The sequence below is a fragment of the Scyliorhinus canicula genome, chromosome 15 (genome assembly GCF_902713615.1).
Source record: "Scyliorhinus canicula chromosome 15, sScyCan1.1, whole genome shotgun sequence".
NCBI lineage: Eukaryota > Metazoa > Chordata > Chondrichthyes > Carcharhiniformes > Scyliorhinidae > Scyliorhinus > Scyliorhinus canicula.
In genome coordinates, this window is record NC_052160.1 from 62,394,540 (window position 1) to 62,408,497 (window position 13,958).

Genomic DNA, 13,958 nt, shown 5'->3' on the forward strand with positions numbered 1-13,958 from the left:
CCCTTCTGAGCCACAGAGCCAGGCTCAGTGCCAGAGACCTGGCTGGTAGAGCCTACCCCCAGTAAGTCAACCCCCACAACAACATCCAAAACTATATACTTGTTTTGAGGCGAACAGCCATGGGGGTTCCCTGCACTGACTGCACGTTCCTTTTCCTTCCCCTGACTGTGACCCAGCTACTCTTGTCCTGCACCTTGGGTGTGGGTAACTCCCTGTAACTCCTCTCTATCACACTTGGGACACGAGACGGCGGGGCTGTGCGGTGGCATCCCGTCTGAGCGGACCCCTGCTTGGACGAAATTCCACAATGGTCCCAAACCCCGGAACCATCCCCGGGTGCTGGTGCCCCACAGCCCCAGCCGCTTCGCGGAAATACCCTTTGTGCCCTTTCGCACTGCACGGAGGGGTTTCCTGTACGCCCTGTTGTTGCACATATTCCATCTCACGGTAGCATGGTGGTTAGCATCAATGCTTCACAGCTCCAGGGTCCCAGGTTCGATTCCCGGCTGGGTCACTGTCTGTGTGGAGTCTGCACGTCCTCCCCGTGTGTGCGTGGGTTTCCTCCGGGTGCTCCGGTTTCCTCCCACAGTCCAAAGATGTGCGGGTTAGGTGGATTGGCCATGCTAAATTGCCCGTAGTGTAAGGTTAATGGGGGGATTGTTGGGTTACGGGTATACGGGTTACATGGGTTTAAAGTAGGGTGATCATTGCTCGGCACAACATCGAGTGCCGAAGGGCCTGTTCTGTGCTGTACTGTTCTATGTTCTATCTCCTTGCCCTCGCCCGCCGCCCGGACACGCCTTGGCATGCCTCGTTGTCGTCCGGCGGCGGAGGTCCCCACTGGAGGTCCCTCTACGGAGGTGTCCTCCCCATAAAGCTAGGGGACCTGGGGTGGAGGGTGCTTCGCATGGCAGTGCTGTGCAACTATCGTTTGAATCACTTCACGGCTCTGCCAGCGACCTGCCACTGTTGCGGCCTGGTGGAGACCGTGGAGCATGTTTATGTTGTCTGTCCTAGGCTGCACCCCCGTTTTGGTTTCTTGACAACGTTGTTGTTGAGGTTTTCTTTGCACTTCAGCCCCACGCTCCTGATCTACGGACATCTGGTGCGGAGGGGGGCAGGAAGGCGGAGGATCTCCTCCTGAATCTGCTCCTGGGCCTGGCCAAACTTGCCATTTATAGTTCCAGGCAGCAGGCGACCGAGGGGGTTGTCCAGCCTGACTGTCTACCCATCTTCCGCGGCCTCATTCGCGGCCTCGTTCATGGAGAGGGAGCATGCGGTGTCCACTCAAGGCATTCTATGCAGCCAAATTTGGATTGCCTTATCGACCCCGGTTTTCACACTTTAATTTGACGGGTTTTTTGATAAGTTTTTGTTTCCTTTCTCGCTCTTTTTGGGCTGTGCTTCACTCGTTGTTTTGGGGTACTCCCCTCTTTTGTTTTATCCATCAGTTACTTTATGTTCTTTTGCTTGGTTTTCACACCCAGCATCACGCCAGTGTCAGTGGCGGATGCTGGCTTAACTCCTGTACGTGTAGATAAACGTGCAGGTCATAAACTCACAAAAAACCCGGAGGTGGAGGACAGATGCGAGCGGTGCCAAAGAGGCCCGGCCAACCACGCCCACATGTTCTGGTCTTGCCCCAGACTTGTGGAGTACTGGACAGCCTTCTTCGAGGCTATGTCCAAAGTGGTGGGGGTGAGGGTGGAGCCATGCCCGATAGTGGCGGTCTTCGGGGTTTCAGACCAGCCAGATCTATTCCTGGGGAGGAGGGCGGACGCCCTTGCCTTTGCCTCCCTGATCGCCCGCCGTAGAAGCCTGTTTGGCTGGCGGTCAGCAGCACCGCCCAGAGCTGCAGACTGGCTGTCCGACCTCTCGGAATCTCTCCAAATGGAGAAAATCAAATTCGCCATCCGAGGGTCGGAAGACGGCTTCCACAGAACGTGGGAGCCATTCATGCAACTGTTCCGGGACCTGTTTGTGGCCAACGTACAAGAGGAAGAATAGTCGGGTGGCCAAGAATCAGGGGAAAATGGACGGGAATCGGGGGAGGGTAGCCGGAGGGGGGGGGGGGGGGGGGTTACGGGCTCGTTATGGGGGTTTGCTGGCAAGCCAAGGCCCAAAACCAAACTATAAATAAATGCCTATAAACATGTGCCTCGGCCATATTGGGGAATGTAAAATATGTATGTTGGCTAAAGGGGGCGGCCACAATTGTTGTTATGAAGATGCTTACCTGTAAATATTCATGCTAAATTTTTGTGTTTTCTTTTTTTTTCTCTCTAATAATTTGTAATTTGTCATATATAAAATATGAAAACTCAATAAAAAACATTTATAAAAAAAAACTCACAAAAAAAAATAAAATAAAAAACAAAACAGATACAGAAAAACATAAATTAGAATCGTGAGATTCTATAAAAGGTCTGAGCCAAACAGCAATTTTTAAGTGAATTTACTAAATAAAAGAAAGACTAGACTTTAGATAAAAATGAACCCTTAATATCCCTCAATCACCAAACTCCCACTATAACACTCAAATGCACCCAAAATCAGCACACCAGTGCTCATACAGATACTTTCTGAAGGATGCGAGGCAACCCACCTCTACCACCCTCCCAGGCAGTGCATTCCAGACCATTACCACTCTCTTGGTAAAAACGTTTTCCCTCAAATCCTCCCTAAACTTCCTGTCTCTCACCTTGAACTGGTGTCCTCTCCTAACTGACCCTTCAACTAAGGGGAACATCTGCTCCCTATCCACCCTGTCCATGCCCCTCATAGCCTTGTACACGTCAATCAGGTCACCCCTCAGTCTTCCCTGCTTCAGTGAAAACAATCTAAGCCTATCCAACCTCGCATCATAACTTAAATGTTCCATCCCAGGCAACATCCTGGTGAATTACCTCTGCAACCCCTCTCGTGCAATCACAACCTTCCCAACCTATCTCTTTCCCCCCCCCCCCCCCCCCCCCCCCCCCCACTGATGATTCAATACTCCTTAGTGAGGTAGATAAACAGCTTCCATCTCAAGGTGAACCCCTCCTCCACCCTTCGAATGGCAAACTTAATTTTTTCCAAATGCAGAAACTGCCAAATCACTCACCCATACCACCGCCTTTGGCGGCTCCAAGTCCCGTCACTTTCCGGCCTCCAACATCCCCCCCCTCCACTACACAACTCCTCCTTCCACTTGCGCCTGACCTCCTCCATGGGAGAGCACTCCCCCTTCATTAGTTCCCCATACATGCCCACCACCCTTCCCTCCCCAATGTCATCCTCGGACAAAAGCTTATCCTGCAGCACTGGGGGTGGCAACGGGAGAAAGGACGGTACCTCCTTTCTAAAAAAGTCCCTAACCTGCAGATACTTGAACCTATTCCCCTTTGGTAACTGGTACGTCTCCTTGAGTTCTTTCAGGTCTGCAAACGTTTTTCCCATGAACCGATCCCTGAGGTACTCTGTCCCCACCTGCCGCCAACCCTGGAACCTCGCATCGCAAACCGGCACCCACAGCAACATACCTTCCAATCCAAAGTGGTGTCGACACTGACTCCAAACCCTCAGTGCTGATACCACCCACCGGATCATGGAGTACTGAACCAGTGAGATAATTGTGGTATCAAAATGTTGAAAACTCTGGCATCAGTGATAGCAATGTGGTACACAGGACACAAATATGAACCCTGTAGCAAACCATTAGTTCCTTTTACAATTGGCACATATACCTCAGACCACGAATAGTAGAACTTTCATGCAAAACAAAAAAGATTACCTTGGTGCATCAAATCCCCAAGCCAGTTTATAATGAATGAAATGTAATCTTAGTTTAAAAAAACAGCACCCCTTTAACAACAGTTTTTTCATTGACAAGTTTATCGTGTACCCATAAAATATCGTCTAAAGCAATTATTTTCTTGCAGCATGGCACTGGAATCCGAACTACATTCTGGCAACATAAGTGATTACTGTAACTTTACTGTCTCACAGTATGCATGTGCTCAGGTAAGGTCCATACCAATGAAAGGAAGGAATGAATAATCTTGTTATTTGGTCTGAATTGATTCATCTGACAGTAATTACATTAGAGATAGCCACTGCTGGAATGTAATGACATCTGACAGCATTTAGAAATACGAATGAGGTATTTTCACCTTCTGAAAGATTTTATCCCTACCATATCTTTTGTAGCGATATAAATAAAAATGATGAGGAAATATAAACATTCAGAATAAATATTCAACAACATGAATAATTTGTATTCTTATAAAACAAGTCTCTAATATTATTGTCACAAACACAATATCCCTGGGGGTTACTGCATTAATAAGGTCGAGGCGTAGACAAAAAAGATTCAGAGATAGAAGTTCAAATTATGACAGCTGGGGAATTAAATTTGTTAATAAATCTGGACTAAAAAAAAAACACTGGATTTTCATTTTAAAAACTTGTTCACTCACTAATGTTTTTTAGGGAAAGAAATTAGCTCTCCTTATGCAGCCTGTTTTATATATAACTGCTGACTGGTCGCAATGTGCCTTTGCAATAACCTGGCAAACTACATCACATCACAATGTCAAAGTATAACACACCACACAGATTGCAACGGTTCAAGAAGGCAGCTCATCTCACCTCAAGTGCAATTAGGGATTGGCAATAAATGCAGCCTTGCTTACAACACCAATATCGCATGAATGGCAAAAAATACACATGTTATGAACTAGAGGTGTGTTTCATGCCATTTAGCTAAATCTAAACAAATTGGTGTGCAATGCCCAAACAGGCCCTTTGTACATGCAGATGAATGGCCAACAATTCTGGAAAAACACATCAATGTGCAGCATATTCAGAAACTTATGGGGATCAATGCAGGCCTTCACCAACAAAGCAAACTTTTATAATCTATTTCCCTGAATTTGGATAGTGAAAGAATGGAGATACAGCTAGACACTGATTCTTTCCCTGTACTGATTCTCACTATTCCCCTGATCGCAAAGCCCACACAATGATTGCCACCGTTATCCTTGAATGAAACTTTTGCTATTTTGTTATCTTTCTTGCACAATTGTAAGCCCTCTCATGTGTTTGTTTTCTTTTAGTGTACCTTGCTCACGAACTTAACTAGTGATAACCTGGTCTTGATCTTCAACTGTTTTGTTGTCACAAACCCCGTGAACAGCTCTGATCTGAATGCCACCATCTTATTCATGAAGAAGATCAGTCTACTAAAGTTTGAGGAGTTGCTGGAGAAGGTCAACAAGAAGGTAGTTTATGATACCAATGGTTATCGAGAATAATGGGAAGATTGGGGATTCAGAGGAAGCAGTATTTTCTTTTTCACTGACTGTTTCAAGCGAAATTTAAACTCGGGTGAAAGCTCAAATTTTATTTACGCGTAAAAGGTTTCCTTTCCTAACAGATAAAATTGGTAAACCACAGAGGACATTATTTTGAAAATAGTAGGTGCACTGAAATTAATCATTTTCCAAGATCCAACCTTCCCAGAGAACTGCCAGGGAATAAATAACTGTCAATCTTTGACGCTCAAAGACTTCCCTTAATGAGGAATGAATAGACAAGTCAAAAACATCTGCATAAAGGACACCTCTACCTGTTGCGTCGGAGAAAATGCGTCACGTAATATATCCCCAGCTATTATTCAAGCCTGGTATCTGATTAATGCTTTCTGTGTATTTTATACTTGACTTTAAAAGCCCTCTTTGGAGGCAAGATTTTTTTCAGATGAAACTACATAAACATTCCTCAGTGAACTCATTGAATCCATTTCAATTTTCATTAAATACCACATTTGAACAGTTGCAGATCAATTAAATGGTAGAATACTTATGATGTGGTAAAGAATAAATATCACTCATTGGAGAAGGTAAAGTAGTTCAGTTCCAGATTTCTGGCATTCCCTCTGAATCTGACTCAAATCTGACTGACTTTCCTGGATCAGGCATCATTATTGATAAGATGACTTGCTCCTGGTGAAATTCCTACCACCAAGAGCAGTTCATCTGTAACAAGCAGCAAAATGATGGGACTGTTGCTACAGTACCAGAAGAGACAAATAGGCAAATGGGGGGAGAATAGCCCCCAATTATGGAAACTCAGCAGGTGAGTAGGCCTTGGCGTAGATATTAGAAGGTGGGTCTAGATTAAAATCAGTAGACAATGACATGGGGGAAACCTCTGAATTGTTACTGCTACTTCCTAGAACTTACTTTAAATGGCAGTAGCTGGGCCGGACACTAGGAAAATTCACCTGGACTTGGATCCCTTATCCTTGTTGCCAATTTGCAAGTGGTAATGGTGAGGACAGCATTGATCCTGGATGGGACAGATGATGGGAAATCCAGTTCATGGAGGTAAGACACTGATGGACCCCCCTTGCCAAATAATCCCAATATTCTTCAATGGGTATATTGGAGAGAAAATTGAAGCACAGGGTAGATGAGGATCTTGGCACTGACAACTTGCATCCCTGGGACTGAAGGAATTCCTCAAACCATTGAAAGAAATCTCACTGACAGAGTTCACTGAACATATGTTACATCTAATAGGTTTGAAATATGGCAAATGTGGGAAATGGCAAACAATGACGATCACTGCATATTAGTTCAACAGGATCTTGATAAGCTCAATTGATGGGAAGCCAACTGGCAGATGGAATTCAATACAGGAATATATAAACTTATGAGATTTGGCAGAAGAAGTTTCGATGCGGGTTATGTGCTAAATGGGAATATACTTGAGGAATTGGAGCTGGAAAGAGATGTTGGGATTTTAATGGACATGTTAACAAAACAATCCTATTGGATCTTAAATCCTATAAAAACACAATGGTTTATTTTTTATAAATATTTTATTGAGGTATTTATGGTTTTATAACAGTAACAGAAGAAACAGTGTACATACAATTATAAACATAGCGCAAAAGCTGTCTTACTTTCTCACAGGTCCCACCTTTTCTAACCCCCTACTCTAAACTAAACTAACCCCACGGCACCCCCGCCCCTTCTGCTGACGGTTAATTTCCCCTAAAGAAGTCGACAAACCGCTGCCACCTCTGGGCGAACCCTAACATTGACCCTCTCAAGGCAAACTTTATTTTCTCCAAGCAGAGAAAGCTAGCCATGTCCGATAGCCAGGTCACCGACTTCGGGGGCTTTGAGTCCCTCCAAGCTAATAATATCTGTCTCCTGCCTACCAGAGAGGCAAAGGCCAGAATATCTGCCTCTTTCTCCTCCCGGATTCCCGGGTCTTCCGACACCCCGAAAATCGCCACCTCTGGACTCGGCGCCACCCTTATTTTCAATACTTTGGACATGACGTCCGCAAACCCCTGCCAGAATCCCCTGAGCTTCGGGCATGTGAACATGGTTCGCTGGTCCTCCCGCACTGTCTGTATCCTCGCAGACAGTGACAATGGGAGCATGTCCTACCTCCGAAAATCTTCCTTCATTTGGTCTACTAGACGGGCCAGATTAAGCTTGTGTAGCCGTTCCCATTCCTGCGCCACCTGGATGCCTAGGTACCGAAAGCTACCCCCTACCACTCTAAACGGCAGATCCCCCAATCGCCTCCTGCCTCCTTCCCTGGATCGCGAACATTTCGCTTGACCCAGCCAATGAAGCCCCGCCCAAATCCAAACTGCCCCAGTACTTCCCACAGATAATCCCATTCCACCCGGTCAAATGCCGTCTCTGTGTGCATTGCGACCATGACCTCTACGTCCCTACCCTCTGGGTGCATCATGATAACATTTAACAGCCTTCTTACTTTGCTCGCCAACTGCCTCCCCTTAACAAATCCCATCTGGTCCTCCCCAATCACGTCCGGGACGCAGTCCTCAATCCTTGAGGACAAGATCTTAGCCAACAGTTTGGTGTTTTCATTTATTAGGGAGATCGGTCTGTCCGACCCGCATAGCTCCGGGCCCTTATCCAGCTTCACGATCAGTGAGATCGTGGCCTGTGATATCGTTGGGAGAAGCCCCCCTCTCTCTCAGCAGCAGTGACCCCAGAATCCCAGAGAACTTGTTGTAAAACACCACGGGATACTCATTCGGTCCCGGGGCTTTACCTGACTGCATGGCTTTTAGCCCATCTGCTATCTCTTCTAACCCGATCGGGGCCCCCAGCCCGTCTACCAAGTCTTCATCAACCTTCGGGAACTTCAGCCCCCCTGAGAATTGCCTCATCCCCTCTGGCCCAGCTGGGGGTTCCGACTCCTACAGCCTGCTGTAGAATTTCTCACCCGCCTTATTGACCCCAGCTGAATCTCCGACCAGGTTCCCATCTCTGTCCCTTATTTTCCCAATCTCCCTGGCCGCCTTCTGCTTTCTATGCTGCTGCGCAAGCATTCTACTGGCCTTCTCCCCATATTCATAGATCACCCCCTTTCCCATCCTCAGCTGTTCTACCGCCTTCCCTTTAGTTAACAAGCCAAACTCCACCTGTAGCCTCCGTTGTTCCCGTGGAAGCCCTGTCTCTGGGGCCTCCGCATACCTCCTGTTGACCTGTAGTATTTCCTTTATCAGTCAGTCTGTCTCTGCTCTGTCTGCCTTCTCCCTGTGGGCCCACATCGAGATCAGCTCCCCCTAACCACCGCCTTCAGCGCCTCCCAGAGCACCACAGCCAATACTTCCCCTGTGTCATTGACTTCCAGATAGTTCTGGATACATTTCGTCAGCCGCCCACACACCTCCTCATCGGCTAAAAGTCCCACGTCCCTCCTCGCTCGCGTGTCAGTCAACCCAATGCGGGGCATGGTCCAAGATTGTGATTGCTGAGTACTCAGTGTCCACTACCCCCGTCAGTAAAGCCCTGTTCAGGATGAAAATGTCGATCCGGGAGTACACTTAAGCACGTGCGAGTAGAAGGAAAACTCCTTCACTCTCGGCCTCCCAAATCCCCATCGGTCCACCCCCACCCCCCATCTAGCTCCTTTGCCAGTGCTGACACCCTGCCTGTCCTTGAGCTAGATTGGTCTAGCCCTGGGGTAATGACTGTGTTGAAGTCCTCCCCCATAACCAGTTTATGCGAATCCAGGTCCGGGATCTTCCCCAACATCCTCCTTATGAACTCCACATCATCCCAATTCGGGGCGTACACATTCACGAGTACCACTGGAAGCCCTTCCAGCTTTCTACTGACCATAATATACCGACCCCCCCATGTCTGCAACTATTCTTCCACTTTGAATGACACTCGCTTATTAATCAGGATCGTGACTCCTGAGTGGAAAACCTTTCCAACCCATCCCTAGTCTGACCTGGTCAGTTACTCTTAAGGTACGTCTCCTGCAACAGTGCCACGTCCGCCTTCAATCCCCTCAAATGTGCGAACACATATGCCCTCTTAACCGGCCCGTTTAGCCCTCTTACAAGCCATGTGATCAGCCTAGTTTTGGGGGGGGGGTGTTTCTCGACCCCCTCTCCACTGCCGATCAGCCATAACCTTTCTTGGGCTAGTCTCCAGCCCGCGCCCCACACATCCACAGGCCCGCCACCCGGCAGCCTCTGCACCCGATCTCCCTATTGTCCCACCACAAAAGTCTCTCCCCGTCAGCAGAACATTTCCCCCCCCTAGTAACAGTACTATACACACAGCACCCTCCAACAAGCACACCATTTGCTCCCCCCACTGCGCTTCCGTGAGCTAGCCCGCCCAGCTAGCTTGGTGGACCCTGCCCATGGCGCCAGACATTTTCCCACCTATTGTTCACTCGGCCCCTCCCCTCCACTCGGACACACATATGCAAACGTAACCAATTGCCCAAAAGAAACACACAAAGAAAATCAAAAAGAAGATCAAATATCTAACATTCACAACTTCATCCCCCATGAATACAAATGCAAATTTTAACTAGAGCAACTCGCCCCCAGACCCCAACTCAATACAAAAGGCATTACAAGTAACATCCAAAGACAAAAACTTATCTTTTTCTAAAAAAAAATAACTGAAAAGAAGAGAAAAAAAAACACATGAGCACTGCAGCAAAGTTCAGTCCAAACACCTCAGTCTGATGCCAACCCTTTCCTTCTCACGAAGTCCATCGCTTCCTCGGGTGACTCGAAGTAGAAATGTTGCTCTTCATGCGTAACCCAAAGACGGGCCGAGTACAGTAGTCCAAACTTTACCTTCTTGTCAAAAAGTGTTGATTTTATCTGGTTGAACCCCGCTCTGCTCCTGGCCACATCCGCACTCAGATCCTGATATATACGCAGGACGCTGTTCTCCTATTTGCAGCTCCGCATCTGCCTGGCTCACTGTAAAATGTACTCCTTGTCAAGGTACCTAACCACCATTGCTCTCGGCTTCCTTGCTAGCGCTCTGTGCGCCCTGTCCACCTCCAAGGGTCGGGTGAACGTCCCCACCGCCAGTAGCTTCTCAAACATAGCCGCTATGTATGCCCCTGTGTCCGTTCCTTCGGATCCCTCTGGGAGGCCCACAATTCTCATGTTCTGCCAGCGGGACCTGTTCTCTAGATCCTCCACCTTCTGGAGCCTTTTCTGTTGGTCTCTCAACATTCCCACCTCCAACTCCACTGCAGCTTGGTGCTTTTCCTGCTCAGTTAGTGCCTTCTCCACTTTCTGATCGCCTGACCTTGAGGATCCAGTCTGAGTTCCAATCGTGCAATCAACTCCTTAATCGGGTCCAAGCAGTCCTGTCTGTGCTTGGCGAAGCCCTTCTGTATAAACTGCATCAACTGCTCCGTCGACCGCTGGGTCATCAAGCCAGAACTCTGGTCATCCGCCATGCTTTCTCCCGCTGCAGCCTCAGCCCAAGTCTTCTCCGTTTGCCTATTTCTTCCTTTGCGAGCACTCCTGGTCCGCTTCTCCATGCACTGATGTAGGATTCCTTGTCACAGTTGTATCCAACATCAATTTTCCACTTCAGAAAATCGGGGAAAAAGGTCCAAAGTTCCGACCCGAGCGGGAGCCACCAAATGTGCAACCTACTCCGTCATAGCCGTCACCGGAAGTCCCTAAAAACACAATATTGAGCAGCACGACAAAGGATGTAACATATAAATCCAGAGAGGTCATTTTAAATTTATATAAGGCCTTGACTAGATAGCATTTGGAATATTGTGTGCAATTATTGATCAATTTTATAAAGTACTTCCACTCATTGGAGGTGGTACAGTTGATTCTAGAATAAGGATAAAGGAATATTTACTCTTGTATCTTCTCTTTCTTGGAAATAGAATACTAAGGAGAAGTATATACGTTTTTCAAATTATGAAAGAATAGGACAAATTGAACTCAGTAAACTTGTATATGCCTGAGGGGGGTATCAAACACATGATAGCACATTCTAAGAAGCTAAAATGTGCACCTTTCAGGCACATTCTCAATTACCACAGGGTGAGTTGCAGCAGTCAAGCTCCACCACTAGATGGTGCTAAGTAAACACATACAGATATCCTTGGATCTGGAAAAGGTAGAATTGCAGTCTGCCATAAGATTACCAATACTTGGTATCAGGAACAAAGTCCAAACATGACCTCGAGTGGACATATGAAAATTGCTTATTGTCACAAGTAGGCTTCAATTAAGTTACTGTGAAAAGCCCCTAGTCGCCACATTCCGGCGCCTGTTTGGGGAGGCTGTTACAGGAAGTAAGGTAAAGTCACCAATATCCCAGATGACCCATAGGCTGCTTTCCCCTTTGAAGGGGAGAGCTGACTGGTGGTCATTTAACCTGACGATCACCACACCTCTGACGAGGAGCAAGGTTGGGAATGCGGGCCTTCATGAAAAAGCATTGGGAATTGAACCCGTGGTGCGGGCGTTGCTCTGCATCGAGCCAGCTGTCTAGCCAAGAGAGTTAAACTGGCCCCCAATTCATGAAACTGTGGGGTTTGATTAGGATATTTTGTCCTGGCTATGCAACTGATTCCATCCCTAAAACTTAAGATAGGTTCTCTGGACATAGCACATGGGAAAGGCTTGACTGAGTCTGAAGGTGTCATTCTAGATAGAGCAGTGGGCAGTGACCATCAGCACTTGGGAGGGTTGGCAAACCTACTCTGGAGTCAGCCTGACATGCCATTAGTTCAGAGTGGATTTAGATTTTCTGGTGGAAACCTTACTTTCCATCAGTATAAGATCAGTTGGTGCCTCCACACTTGATTTGTACTCGAATTGATTAGAGTCAGTGTGGAACTGAAATTGGTTTGTGCTGATGTTAAACCAAAGGCGGAATTTTCTGCTTCTCCCAGCGGTATGAATCATGGCGGATGGAACGCTAAACTATACGTTAGGTCAAAAGTTGGATATCCACCGGCAGGAAAATTAGTTGGGATTTTTCCCTCAGCACTTTTATTGCAGCCTAATGGGGTAGACTTTCCTGCTGATCCATGCCAGACACCCCATTTACATGCATTAGTATGTCATGAAAACTCATCAAAATCACAACTTGTTTGAACCACGTTCTCCCTCCTAAATTAATGCCATATCAGTGGGTAATTACACCCATCTGATTTACGACTGGATAAAGTGGCGTGCACCAGCTCACCGTCACTCATGACTTCAAGTTGCGTACGTGTAGTGTTTGCCTACCTTTCACTGCATGCCTGCCATCATTGACTGCTGGTAAGGATGCTGTATCAGGTGGGACGCGGGTGGGGTGGGCTGGCAGGGCAGCGCCATATCCAAGGAGACTGTTGTGGGTGCAGACAGGGCTGCATTACACGGTTTGCTTCTCCTGGAGGATATTTTGTTCAGCCGTGCCACTGCATCTGGCCTGCAGAGGGTAAATGTGTGTTTGGGCACTGCTTAAATATGGCACCTGTAACTTCAGCCCCATGAGGTAATGGTGGGCAGACAAATAAATGACTGATCTGCCACATATTTGGCGAACAGCATGCTGATGTATAATTAATCATTTTCAAATTGAAGATTAGGCGTGAGAACACACCTGGCCAATCAGTAGGAAACAGGCTTACAATCCCGCCCATCACCACAGTCTGAAAAATGGAAAATTCCAACCTAAAAGTGTGAATGCATTAAAGCATATTTGTTTCCTTCCTTTGAAGGTGATATGTTTAAATATCAAAGCCCAGAAGGTGATTCTTAGTCTTTGAGCATACTCACGCTATTTTCTGATTTACTGCAGATTAATGACACATTTTCAGTTCCACTGATGACCAAAGAAGTAATCTTACGTGCAGTTTGGGAGAGATGTAAAGATGACTCAAGGTTGAAAAATGCAACATTTCTGGGTGCCTTTCTACAGCTCCTTAGACCATTTATCGCTGGTATTTCGGAACCAATTCTGCAATCTCTTCCGTACTGGAGCGTATCATGCGATGGCTTCAAAGCATTGTAAGAAATGTTTCTCTATTTCTAATGCTGAATTTTATTAAAGACTATTAAATCTTTTGTTTTTTTTTGTTCTGTTTGGGAGAGAAAAAAACAAAGGGCAGATGGATTAGGGTAATATAATACACAAATCTGTCATTGAATTGTGAGCTTGCAATTAGACATGAAAAAGTTTTGCCAGGAACTCCTTATGTAGGTGGTGCCTCTTTGAAATTCACCAAAGTGTTTTGTGGGAACAGAATTGTACGTTGGAGACCATTCAGCTTATCAAGTCAGTACTGGCTCTTTTGAAGAGCAATTCAGTTAGTTTCACTTTCCCAATGTCCCTGCAAATTTTCTTTTTCAAGTACGGTAGAACGGTGGTTCGCACAATTGCTTCACAGCTCCAGGGTCCCAGGTTCGATTCCTGGCTTGGGTCACTGTCTGTGCGGAGTCTGCATCTACTCCCCGTGTGTGCGTGGGTTTCCTCCCACAGTCCAAAGATGTGCAGGTTAGGTGGATTGGCCATGCTAAATTGCCCTTAGTGTCCACATTTGCCCTTAGTGTTGGGTGGGGTTACTGGATTATGGGGATAGGGGGGAGGTGTGGGCTTGGATAGGGCGCTCTTTCCAAGAGCCGGTGC

The 13,958-nt window shown here is 46.8% G+C and overlaps 1 long non-coding RNA gene across 1 annotated transcript in view; it reads right to left on the reverse strand.

The window, feature by feature from the left end:
- Positions 1-13,958, reverse strand: part of LOC119978725 — a 131,909-nt gene that overhangs the window by 64,805 nt on the left and 53,146 nt on the right. The window contains exon 2 of the long non-coding RNA XR_005463552.1: positions 13,109-13,410. This is a non-coding gene — a long non-coding RNA (uncharacterized LOC119978725). The remainder of the gene's footprint in view (positions 1-13,108; positions 13,411-13,958) is intronic.